Genomic DNA, 14258 nt, shown 5'->3' with positions numbered 1-14258 from the left:
TTAAAATGACTCAAAACACACTTATTTTAGTTCCAAAAGTGATAATTCACATGCAATTGTCATTTACAGTCAAAAAATGAAAAATTAAAAAATTAACATTTCTGACCATCTGGAGAAAACAGGTCATGGGTCATTGTTTTTCATCAGAAAATGGATTTTTGGGACTGTAGAAAAATTTATTCAAAATGTCATTTGGATTATGCCTCATGTTGAATAACTACTTTTTAAAGCCTCAACGTGACCGAAATTGCCATTTTTATAGACTTTTTCTCCTACTCAGAAGCTTCTATTTCGACGTATTTCAGGCACTAAAATGACTCAAAACACACTTATTTTAGTTCCAAAAGTGATAATTCACATGCAATAGTCATTTACAGTCAAAAAAATAAAAATAAAAAAATTAAAATTTCTGACCATCTGGAGAAAGTACAACAGGTCACGGGTCATCATTTTTCATCAGAAAATTGATGTTTTGGACTGTAGAAAAATTGATTCAAAATGTCATTTGGATTGCGCCTCATATTGAATAACTACTTTTTAAAGCCTCAATGTGACCAAAATTGCCATTTTTATAGACTTTTCTCCCACTCAGAAGCTTCTATTTCCACCAATTTCGGGCATTAAAATGACTCTAAACACACGTATTTTATTTCCAAAAGTGATAATTCACATGCAATAGTCATTTACAGTCAAAAAATGAAAAATTAAAAAATTACCATTTTTGACCATCTGAAGAACGTTTGACAGGTCATGGGTCATCGTTTTTCATCAGAAAATTGATTTTTTGGACTGTAGAAAAATTGATTCAAAATGTCATGTGGATTGTGCCTCATGTTGAATAACTACTTTTTAAAGCCTTAATGTGACGAAAATTGCCATTTTTACAGACTTTTTCTCCGTATCAGAAGCTTCTATTTCCAACAATTTCAGGCATTAAAATGACTCAAAACACACTTATTTTAGTTCCAAAAGTGATAATTCACATGCAATTGTCATTTACAGTCAAAAAATGAAAAATTAAAAAATTAACATTTCTGACCATCTGGAGAAAGTCAACAGGTCACGGGTCATTGTTTTTCATCAGAAAATGGATTTTTGGGACTGTAGAAAAATTTATTCAAAATGTCATTTGGATTATGCCTCATGTTGAATAACTACTTTTTAAAGCCTCAACGTGACCGAAATTGCCATTTTTATAGACTTTTTCTCCTACTCAGAAGCTTCTATTTCGACCTATTTCAGGCACTAAAATGACTCTAAACACACTTATTTTAGTTCCAAAAGTGATAATTCACATGCAATAGTCATTTACAGTCAAAAAATTAAAAATAAAAAAATTAAAATTTCTGACCATCTGGAGAAAGTACAACAGGTCACGGGTCATCGTTTTTCATCAGAAAATTGATTTTTTGGACTGTAGAAAAATTGATTCAAAATGTCATTTGGATTGTGCCTCATGTTGAATAACTACTTTTTAAAGCCTCAATGTGACCAAAATTGCCATTTTTACAGACTTTTTCTCCTTCTCAGAAGCTTCTATTTCGACCAATTTCAGGCATTAAAATGACTCAAAACACACTTATTTTAGTTCCAAAAGTGATAATTCAAATGCAATTGTCATTTACAGACAAAAAATTAAACGTTAAAAAATTACCATTTCAGACCATCTGGAGAAAGTTTAACTGGTCACGGGTCATCGTTTTTCATCAGAAAATTGATCTTTTGGACTGTAGAAAAATTGATTCAAAATGTCATTTGGATTGTTCCTCATCTTGAATAACTACTTTTTAAAGCCTCAATATGAAGGAAATTGCCATTTTTACAGACTTTTTCTCCTTCTCAGAAGCTTCTATTTCGACCAATTTCAGGCATTAAAATGACTCAAAACACACTTATTTTAGTTCCAAAAGTGATAATTCACATGCAATTGTCATTTACAGTCGAAAAATTATACGTTAAAAAATTACCATTTCAGACCATCTGGAGAAAGTTTAACTGGTCACGGGTCATCGTTTTTCATCAGAAAATTGGTTTTTTGGACTGTAGAAAAATTGATTCAAAATGTCATTTGGATTGTGCCTCATGTTGAATAACTACTTTTTAAAGCCTCAATGTGACGAAAATTGCCATTTTTACAGACTTTTTCTCCTTCTCAGAAGCTTTATTTCGACCAATTTCAGGCATTAAAATGACTCAAAACACACGTATTTTAGTTCCAAAAGTGATAATTCACATGCAATTGTCATTTACAGTCGAAAAATTATACGTTAAAAAATTACCATTTCAGACCATCTGGAGAAAGTTTAACTGGTCACGGGTCATCGTTTTTCATCAGAAAATTGGTTTTTTGGACTGTAGAAAAATTGATTCAAAATGTCATTTGGATTGTGCCTCATGTTGAATAACTACTTTTTAAAGCCTCAATGTGACGAAAATTGCCATTTTTACAGACTTTTTCTCCTTCTCAGAAGCTTTATTTCGACCAATTTCAGGCATTAAAATGACTCAAAACACACTTATTTTAGTTCCAAAAGTGATAATTCACATGCAATTGTCATTTACAGTCGAAAAATTATACGTTAAAAAATTACCATTTCAGACCATCTGGAGAAAGTTTAACTGGTCACGGGTCATCGTTTTTCATCAGAAAATTGGTTTTTTGGACTGTAGAAAAATTGATTCAAAATGTCATTTGGATTGTGCCTCATGTTGAATAACTACTTTTTAAAGCCTCAATGTGACGAAAATTGCCATTTTTACAGACTTTTTCTCCTTCTCAGAAGCTTTATTTCGACCAATTTCAGGCATTAAAATGACTCAAAACACACGTATTTTAGTTCCAAAAGTGATAATTCACATGCAATTGTCATTTACAGTCAAAAAATTAAACGTTAAAAAATTACCATTTCAGACCATCTGGAGAAAGTTTAACTGGTCACGGGTCATCGTTTTTCATCAGAAAATTGATTTTTTGGACTGTAGAAAAATAGATTCAAAATGTCATTTGGATTGTGCCTCATGTTGAATAACTACTTTTTAACGCCTCAAGGTGACTAAAATTGCCATTTTTATAGACTTTTCTCCTACTCAGAAGCTTCTATTTCGACCAATTTCAGGCATTAAAATGACTCTAAACACACCTATTTTAGTTCCAAAAGTGATAATTCACATGCAATAGTCATTTACAGTCATAAAATTAAACATTTAAAAATTACCATTTCTGACCATCTGGAGAAAGTTTGACTGGTCACGGGTCATCGTTTTTCATCAGAAAATTGATTTTTTGGACTGTAAAAAAATTGATTCAAAATGTCATTTGGATTGTGCCTCATGTTGAATAACTACTTTTTAAAGCCTTAATGTGACGAAAATTGCCATTTTTTACAGACTTTCTCTCCATCTCAGAAGCTTCTATTTCGACCAATTTCAGGCATTAAAATGACTCAAAACACACTTATTTTAGTTCCAAAAGTGATAATTCACATGCAATTGTCATTTACAGTCAAAAAATGAAAAATTAAAAAATTAACATTTCTGACCATCTGGAGAAAACAGGTCATGGGTCATTGTTTTTCATCAGAAAATGGATTTTTGGGACTGTAGAAAAATTTATTCAAAATGTCATTTGGATTATGCCTCATGTTGAATAACTACTTTTTAAAGCCTCAACGTGACCGAAATTGCCATTTTTATAGACTTTTTCTCCTACTCAGAAGCTTCTATTTCGACGTATTTCAGGCACTAAAATGACTCAAAACACACTTATTTTAGTTCCAAAAGTGATAATTCACATGCAATAGTCATTTACAGTCAAAAAAATAAAAATAAAAAAATTAAAATTTCTGACCATCTGGAGAAAGTACAACAGGTCACGGGTCATCATTTTTCATCAGAAAATTGATGTTTTGGACTGTAGAAAAATTGATTCAAAATGTCATTTGGATTGCGCCTCATATTGAATAACTACTTTTTAAAGCCTCAATGTGACCAAAATTGCCATTTTTATAGACTTTTCTCCCACTCAGAAGCTTCTATTTCCACCAATTTCGGGCATTAAAATGACTCTAAACACACGTATTTTATTTCCAAAAGTGATAATTCACATGCAATAGTCATTTACAGTCAAAAAATGAAAAATTAAAAAATTACCATTTTTGACCATCTGAAGAACGTTTGACAGGTCATGGGTCATCGTTTTTCATCAGAAAATTGATTTTTTGGACTGTAGAAAAATTGATTCAAAATGTCATGTGGATTGTGCCTCATGTTGAATAACTACTTTTTAAAGCCTTAATGTGACGAAAATTGCCATTTTTACAGACTTTTTCTCCGTATCAGAAGCTTCTATTTCCAACAATTTCAGGCATTAAAATGACTCAAAACACACTTATTTTAGTTCCAAAAGTGATAATTCACATGCAATTGTCATTTACAGTCAAAAAATGAAAAATTAAAAAATTAACATTTCTGACCATCTGGAGAAAGTCAACAGGTCACGGGTCATTGTTTTTCATCAGAAAATGGATTTTTGGGACTGTAGAAAAATTTATTCAAAATGTCATTTGGATTATGCCTCATGTTGAATAACTACTTTTTAAAGCCTCAACGTGACCGAAATTGCCATTTTTATAGACTTTTTCTCCTACTCAGAAGCTTCTATTTCGACCTATTTCAGGCACTAAAATGACTCTAAACACACTTATTTTAGTTCCAAAAGTGATAATTCACATGCAATAGTCATTTACAGTCAAAAAATTAAAAATAAAAAAATTAAAATTTCTGACCATCTGGAGAAAGTACAACAGGTCACGGGTCATCGTTTTTCATCAGAAAATTGATTTTTTGGACTGTAGAAAAATTGATTCAAAATGTCATTTGGATTGTGCCTCATGTTGAATAACTACTTTTTAAAGCCTCAATGTGACCAAAATTGCCATTTTTACAGACTTTTTCTCCTTCTCAGAAGCTTCTATTTCGACCAATTTCAGGCATTAAAATGACTCAAAACACACTTATTTTAGTTCCAAAAGTGATAATTCAAATGCAATTGTCATTTACAGACAAAAAATTAAACGTTAAAAAATTACCATTTCAGACCATCTGGAGAAAGTTTAACTGGTCACGGGTCATCGTTTTTCATCAGAAAATTGATCTTTTGGACTGTAGAAAAATTGATTCAAAATGTCATTTGGATTGTTCCTCATCTTGAATAACTACTTTTTAAAGCCTCAATATGAAGGAAATTGCCATTTTTACAGACTTTTTCTCCTTCTCAGAAGCTTCTATTTCGACCAATTTCAGGCATTAAAATGACTCAAAACACACTTATTTTAGTTCCAAAAGTGATAATTCACATGCAATTGTCATTTACAGTCGAAAAATTATACGTTAAAAAATTACCATTTCAGACCATCTGGAGAAAGTTTAACTGGTCACGGGTCATCGTTTTTCATCAGAAAATTGGTTTTTTGGACTGTAGAAAAATTGATTCAAAATGTCATTTGGATTGTGCCTCATGTTGAATAACTACTTTTTAAAGCCTCAATGTGACGAAAATTGCCATTTTTACAGACTTTTTCTCCTTCTCAGAAGCTTTATTTCGACCAATTTCAGGCATTAAAATGACTCAAAACACACGTATTTTAGTTCCAAAAGTGATAATTCACATGCAATTGTCATTTACAGTCGAAAAATTATACGTTAAAAAATTACCATTTCAGACCATCTGGAGAAAGTTTAACTGGTCACGGGTCATCGTTTTTCATCAGAAAATTGGTTTTTTGGACTGTAGAAAAATTGATTCAAAATGTCATTTGGATTGTGCCTCATGTTGAATAACTACTTTTTAAAGCCTCAATGTGACGAAAATTGCCATTTTTACAGACTTTTTCTCCTTCTCAGAAGCTTTATTTCGACCAATTTCAAGCATTAAAATGACTCAAAACACACGTATTTTAGTTCCAAAAGTGATAATTCACATGCAATTGTCATTTACAGTCGAAAAATTATACGTTAAAAAATTACCATTTCAGACCATCTGGAGAAAGTTTAACTGGTCACGGGTCATCGTTTTTCATCAGAAAATTGATTTTTTGGACTGTAGAAAAATTGATTCAAAATGTCATTTGGATTGTTCCTCATCATGAATAACTACTTTTTAAAGCCTCAATATGAAGAAAATTGCCATTTTTACAGACTTTTTCTCCTTCTCCGAAGCTTCTATTTCGACCAATTTCAGGCATTAAAATCACTCAAAACACACTTATTTTCGTTCCAAAAGTGATAATTCACATGCAATTGTCATTTACAGTCGAAAAATTATACGTTAAAAAATTACCATTTCAGACCATCTGGAGAAAGTTTAACTGGTCACGGGTCATCGTTTTTCATCAGAAAATTGGTTTTTTGGACTGTAGAAAAATTGATTCAAAATGTCATTTGGATTGTGCCTCATGTTGAATAACTACTTTTTAAAGCCTCAATGTGACGAAAATTGCCATTTTTACAGACTTTTTCTCCTTCTCAGAAGCTTTATTTCGACCAATTTCAGGCATTAAAATGACTCAAAACACACGTATTTTAGTTCCAAAAGTGATAATTCACATGCAATTGTCATTTACAGTCGAAAAATTATACGTTAAAAAATTACCATTTCAGACCATCTGGAGAAAGTTTAACTGGTCACGGGTCATCGTTTTTCATCAGAAAATTGGTTTTTTGGACTGTAGAAAAATTGATTCAAAATGTCATTTGGATTGTGCCTCCTTTTGAATAACTACTTTTTAAAGCCTCAATGTGACCAAAATTGCCATTTTTATAGACTTTTTCTCCTACTCAGAAGCTTCTATTTCGACCAATTTCAGGCACTAAAATGACTCTAAACACACTTATTTTAGTTCCAAAAGTGATAATTCACATGCAATAGTCATTTACAGTCAAAAAATTAAAAATAAAAAAATTTAAATTTCTGACCATCTGGAGAAAGTACAACAGGTCACGGGTCATCGTTTTTCATCAGAAAATTGATTTTTTGGACTGTAGAAAAATTCATTCAAAATGTAATTTGGATTGTGCCTCATGTTGAATAACTACTTTTTAAAGCCTCAATGTGACAAAAATTGCCATTTTTACAGACTTTTTCTCCGTCTCAGAAGCTTCTATTTCGACCAATTTCAGGCATTAAAATTACTCAAAACACACTTATTTTAGTTCCAAAATTGATAATTCACTTGCAATAGCCATTTACAGTCAAAAAATTAAACATTAAAAAATTACAATTTCTGACCATCTGGAGAAAGTTCAACAGGTCACGGGTAATCATTGTTCATCAGAAAATTGATGTTTTGGACTGTAGAAAAATTGATTCAAAATGTCATTTGGATTGTGCCTCATGTTGAATAACTACTTTTTAAAGCCTCAATGTGACAAAAATTGCCATTTTTACAGACTTTTTCTCCTTCTCAGAAGCTTTATTTCGACCAATTTCAGGCATTAAAATGACTCAAAACACACGTATTTTAGTTCCAAAAGTGATAATTCACATGCAATTGTCATTTACAGTCGAAAAATTATACGTTAAAAAATTACCATTTCAGACCATCTGGAGAAAGTTTAACTGGTCACGGGTCATCGTTTTTCATCAGAAAATTGATTTTTTGGACTGTAGAAAAATTGATTCAAAATGTCATTTGGATTGTTCCTCATCTTGAATAACTACTTTTTAAAGCCTCAATATGAAGAAAATTGCCATTTTTACAGACTTTTTCTCCTTCTCCGAAGCTTCTATTTCGACCAATTTCAGGCATTAAAATGACTCAAAACACACTTATTTTAGTTCCAAAAGTGATAATTCACATGCAATTGTCATTTACAGTCGAAAAATTATACGTTAAAAAATTACCATTTCAGACCATCTGGAGAAAGTTTAACTGGTCACGGGTCATCGTTTTTCATCAGAAAATTGGTTTTTTGGACTGTAGAAAAATTGATTCAAAATGTCATTTGGATTGTGCCTCATGTTGAATAACTACTTTTTAAAGCCTCAATGTGACGAAAATTGCCATTTTTACAGACTTTTTCTCCTTCTCAGAAGCTTTATTTCGACCAATTTCAGGCATTAAAATGACTCAAAACACACGTATTTTAGTTCCAAAAGTGATAATTCACATGCAATTGTCATTTACAGTCGAAAAATTATACGTTAAAAAATTACCATTTCAGACCATCTGGAGAAAGTTTAACTGGTCACGGGTCATCGTTTTTCATCAGAAAATTGGTTTTTTGGACTGTAGAAAAATTGATTCAAAATGTCATTTGGATTGTGCCTCCTTTTGAATAACTACTTTTTAAAGCCTCAATGTGACCAAAATTGCCATTTTTATAGACTTTTTCTCCTACTCAGAAGCTTCTATTTCGACCAATTTCAGGCACTAAAATGACTCTAAACACACTTATTTTAGTTCCAAAAGTGATAATTCACATGCAATAGTCATTTACAGTCAAAAAATTAAAAATAAAAAAATTTAAATTTCTGACCATCTGGAGAAAGTACAACAGGTCACGGGTCATCGTTTTTCATCAGAAAATTGATTTTTTGGACTGTAGAAAAATTCATTCAAAATGTAATTTGGATTGTGCCTCATGTTGAATAACTACTTTTTAAAGCCTCAATGTGACAAAAATTGCCATTTTTACAGACTTTTTCTCCGTCTCAGAAGCTTCTATTTCGACCAATTTCAGGCATTAAAATTACTCAAAACACACTTATTTTAGTTCCAAAATTGATAATTCACTTGCAATAGCCATTTACAGTCAAAAAATTAAACATTAAAAAATTACAATTTCTGACCATCTGGAGAAAGTTCAACAGGTCACGGGTAATCATTGTTCATCAGAAAATTGATGTTTTGGACTGTAGAAAAATTGATTCAAAATGTCATTTGGATTGTGCCTCATGTTGAATAACTACTTTTTAAAGCCTCAATGTGACAAAAATTGCCATTTTTACAGACTTTTTCTCCTTCTCAGAAGCTTTATTTCGACCAATTTCAGGCATTAAAATGACTCAAAACACACGTATTTTAGTTCCAAAAGTGATAATTCACATGCAATTGTCATTTACAGTCGAAAAATTATACGTTAAAAAATTACCATTTCAGACCATCTGGAGAAAGTTTAACTGGTCACGGGTCATCGTTTTTCATCAGAAAATTGATTTTTTGGACTGTAGAAAAATTGATTCAAAATGTCATTTGGATTGTTCCTCATCTTGAATAACTACTTTTTAAAGCCTCAATATGAAGAAAATTGCCATTTTTACAGACTTTTTCTCCTTCTCCGAAGCTTCTATTTCGACCAATTTCAGGCATTAAAATGACTCAAAACACACTTATTTTAGTTCCAAAAGTGATAATTCACATGCAATTGTCATTTACAGTCGAAAAATTATACGTTAAAAAATTACCATTTCAGACCATCTGGAGAAAGTTTAACTGGTCACGGGTCATCGTTTTTCATCAGAAAATTGGTTTTTTGGACTGTAGAAAAATTGATTCAAAATGTCATTTGGATTGTGCCTCATGTTGAATAACTACTTTTTAAAGCCTCAATGTGACGAAAATTGCCATTTTTACAGACTTTTTCTCCTTCTCAGAAGCTTTATTTCGACCAATTTCAGGCATTAAAATGACTCAAAACACACGTATTTTAGTTCCAAAAGTGATAATTCACATGCAATTGTCATTTACAGTCGAAAAATTATACGTTAAAAAATTACCATTTCAGACCATCTGGAGAAAGTTTAACTGGTCACGGGTCATCGTTTTTCATCAGAAAATTGGTTTTTTGGACTGTAGAAAAATTGATTCAAAATGTCATTTGGATTGTGCCTCCTTTTGAATAACTACTTTTTAAAGCCTCAATGTGACCAAAATTGCCATTATTATAGACTTTTTCTCCTACTCAGAAGCTTCTATTTCGACCAATTTCAGGCACTAAAATGACTCTAAACACACTTATTTTAGTTCCAAAAGTGATAATTCACATGCAATAGTCATTTACAGTCAAAAAATTAAAAATAAAAAAATTTAAATTTCTGACCATCTGGAGAAAGTACAACAGGTCACGGGTCATCGTTTTTCATCAGAAAATTGATTTTTTGGACTGTAGAAAAATTCATTCAAAATGTAATTTGGATTGTGCCTCATGTTGAATAACTACTTTTTAAAGCCTCAATGTGACAAAAATTGCCATTTTTACAGACTTTTTCTCCGTCTCAGAAGCTTCTATTTCGACCAATTTCAGGCATTAAAATTACTCAAAACACACTTATTTTAGTTCCAAAAGTGATAATTCACATGCAATTGTCATTTACAGTCAAAAAATTAAACATTAAAAAATTACCATTTCAGACCATCTGGAGAAAGTTTAACTGGTCACGGGTCATCGTTTTTCATCAGAAAATTGATTTTTTGGACTGTTGAAAAATTGATTTAAAATGTCATTTGGATTGCGCCTCATGTTGAATAACTACTTTTTAAAGCCTCAATGTGACCAAAATTGCCATTTTTACAGACATTTTCTCCCACTCAGAAGCTTCTATTTCGACCAATTTCAGGCATTAAAATGACTCTAAATACACTTATTTTAGTTCCAAAATTGATTATTCACTTGCAATAGCCATTTACAGTCAAAAAATTAAACATTAAAAAATTACAATTTCTGACCATCTGGAGAAAGTTCAACAGGTCACGGGTAATCATTGTTCATCAGAAAATTGATGTTTTGGACTGTAGAAAAATTGATTCAAAATGTCATTTGGATTGTGCCTCATGTTGAATAACAACTTTTTAAAGCCTCAATGTGACAAAAATTGCCATTTTTACAGACTTTTTCTCCTTCTCAGAAGCTTCTATTTCGACCAATTTCAGGCATTAAAATGACTCTAAACACACTTATTTTAGTTCCAAAAGTGATAATTCACTTGCAATAGCCATTTACAGTCAAAAAATTAAACATTAAAAAAATTACCATTTCTGACCATCTGGAGAAAGTTCAACAGGTCACGGGTCATCATTTTTCATCAGAAAATTGATTTTTTGGACTGTAGAAAAATTGATTCAAAATGTCATTTGGATTGCGCCTCATATTGAATAACTACTTTTTAAAGCCTCAATGTGACCAAAATTGCCATTTTTATAGACTTTTCTCCCACTCAGAAGCTTCTATTTCCACCAATTTCGGGCATTAAAATGACTCTAAACACACGTATTTTATTTCCAAAAGTGATAATTCACATGCAATAGTCATTTACAGTCAAAAAATGAAAAATTAAAAAATTACCATTTTTGACCATCTGAAGAACGTTTGACAGGTCACGGGTCATCGTTTTTCATCAGAAAAATGATTTTTTGGACTGTAGAAAAATTGATTCAAAATGTCATTTGGATTGTGCCTCATGTTGAATAACTACTTTTTAAAGCCTCAATGTGACAAAAATTGCCATTTTTACAGACTTTTTCTCCTTCTCAGAAGCTTCTATTTCGACCAATTTCAGGCATTAAAATGACTCAAAACACCCTTATTTTAGTTCCAAAAGTGATAATTCACATGCAATTGTCATCTACAGTCAAAAAATTAAACGTTAAAAAATTACGATTTCAGACCATCTGGAGAAAGTTTAACTGGTCACGGGTCATCGTTTTTCATCAGAAAATTGATTTTTTGGACTGTAGAAAAATTGATTCAAATTGTCATTTGGATTGTGCATCATGTTGAATAGCTACTTTTTAAAGCCTCAATGTGACAAAAATTGCCATTTTTACAGACTTTTTCTCCTTCTCAGAAGCTTCTATTTCGACCAATTTCAGGCATTAAAATGACTCAAAACACACTTATTTTAGTTCCAAAAGTGATAATTCACATGCAATTGTCATTTACAGTCAAAAAATGAAAAATTAAAAAATTAACATTTCTGACCATCTGGAGAAAGTCAACAGGTCACGGGTCATTGTTTTTCATCAGAAAATGGATTTTTGGGACTGTAGAAAAATGTATTCAAAATGTCATTTGGATTGTGCCTCATGTTGAATAACTACTTTTTAAAGCCTCAACGTGACCGAAATTGCCATTTTTATAGACTTTTTCTCCTACTCAGAAGCTTCTATTTCGACCTATTTCAGGCACTAAAATGACTCTAAACACACTTATTTTAGTTCCAAAAGTGATAATTCACATGCAATAGTCATTTACAGTCAAAAAATTAAAAATAAAAAAATAAAAATTTCTGACCATCTGGAGAAAGTACAACAGGTCACGGGTCATCGTTTTTCATCAGAAAATTGATTTTTTGGACTGTAGAAAAATTGATTCAAAATGTCATTTGGATTGTGCCTCATGTTGAATAACTACTTTTTAAAGCCTCAATGTGACCAAAATTGCCATTTTTACAGACTTTTTCTCCTTCTCAGAAGCTTCTATTTCGACCAATTTCAGGCATTAAAATGACTCAAAACACACTTATTTTAGTTCCAAAAGTGATAATTCAAATGCAATTGTCATTTACAGACAAAAAATTAAACGTTAAAAAATTACCATTTCAGACCATCTGGAGAAAGTTTAACTGGTCACGGGTCATCGTTTTTCATCAGAAAATTGATCTTTTGGACTGTAGAAAAATTGATTCAAAATGTCATTTGGATTGTTCCTCATCTTGAATAACTACTTTTTAAAGCCTCAATATGAAGGAAATTGCCATTTTTACAGACTTTTTCTCCTTCTCAGAAGCTTCTATTTCGACCAATTTCAGGCATTAAAATGACTCAAAACACACTTATTTTAGTTCCAAAAGTGATAATTCACATGCAATTGTCATTTACAGTCGAAAAATTATACGTTAAAAAATTACCATTTCAGACCATCTGGAGAAAGTTTAACTGGTCACGGGTCATCGTTTTTCATCAGAAAATTGGTTTTTTGGACTGTAGAAAAATTGATTCAAAATGTCATTTGGATTGTGCCTCATGTTGAATAACTACTTTTTAAAGCCTCAATGTGACGAAAATTGCCATTTTTACAGACTTTTTCTCCTTCTCAGAAGCTTTATTTCGACCAATTTCAGGCATTAAAATGACTCAAAACACACGTATTTTAGTTCCAAAAGTGATAATTCACATGCAATTGTCATTTACAGTCGAAAAATTATACGTTAAAAAATTACCATTTCAGACCATCTGGAGAAAGTTTAACTGGTCACGGGTCATCGTTTTTCATCAGAAAATTGGTTTTTTGGACTGTAGAAAAATTGATTCAAAATGTCATTTGGATTGTGCCTCATGTTGAATAACTACTTTTTAAAGCCTCAATGTGACAAAAATTGCCATTTTTACAGACTTTTTCTCCTTCTCAGAAGCTTTATTTCGACCAATTTCAGGCATTAAAATGACTCAAAACACACGTATTTTAGTTCCAAAAGTGATAATTCACATGCAATTGTCATTTACAGTCGAAAAATTATAAGTTAAAATATTACCATTTCAGACCATCTGGAGAAAGTTTAACTGGTCACGGGTCATCGTTTTTCATCAGAAAATTGGTTTTTTGGACTGTAGAAAAATTGATTCAAAATGTCATTTGGATTGTGCCTCCTTTTGAATAACTACTTTTTAAAGCCTCAATGTGACCAAAATTGCCATTTTTATAGACTTTTTCTCCTACTCAGAAGCTTCTATTTCGACCAATTTCAGGCACTAAAATGACTCTAAACACACTTATTTTAGTTCCAAAAGTGATAATTCACATGCAATAGTCATTTACAGTCAAAAAATTAAAAATAAAAAAATTTAAATTTCTGACCATCTGGAGAAAGTACAACAGGTCACGGGTCATCGTTTTTCATCAGAAAATTGATTTTTTGGACTGTAGAAAAATTCATTCAAAATGTAATTTGGATTGTGCCTCATGTTGAATAACTACTTTTTAAAGCCTCAATGTGACAAAAATTGCCATTTTTACAGACTTTTTCTCCGTCTCAGAAGCTTCTATTTCGACCAATTTCAGGCATTAAAATTACTCAAAACACACTTATATTAGTTCCAAAAGTGATAATTCACATGCAATTGTCATTTACAGTCAAAAAATTAAACATTAAAAAATTACCATTTCAGACCATCTGGAGAAAGTTTAACTGGTCACGGGTCATCGTTTTTCATCAGAAAATTGATTTTTTGGACTGTTGAAAAATTGATTTAAAATGTCATTTG

The sequence above is a fragment of the Triturus cristatus genome, chromosome 9 (assembly GCF_964204655.1).
Source record: "Triturus cristatus chromosome 9, aTriCri1.1, whole genome shotgun sequence".
Lineage (NCBI taxonomy): Eukaryota > Metazoa > Chordata > Amphibia > Caudata > Salamandridae > Triturus > Triturus cristatus.
Note: the sequence above shows the minus strand (reverse complement) of the source record.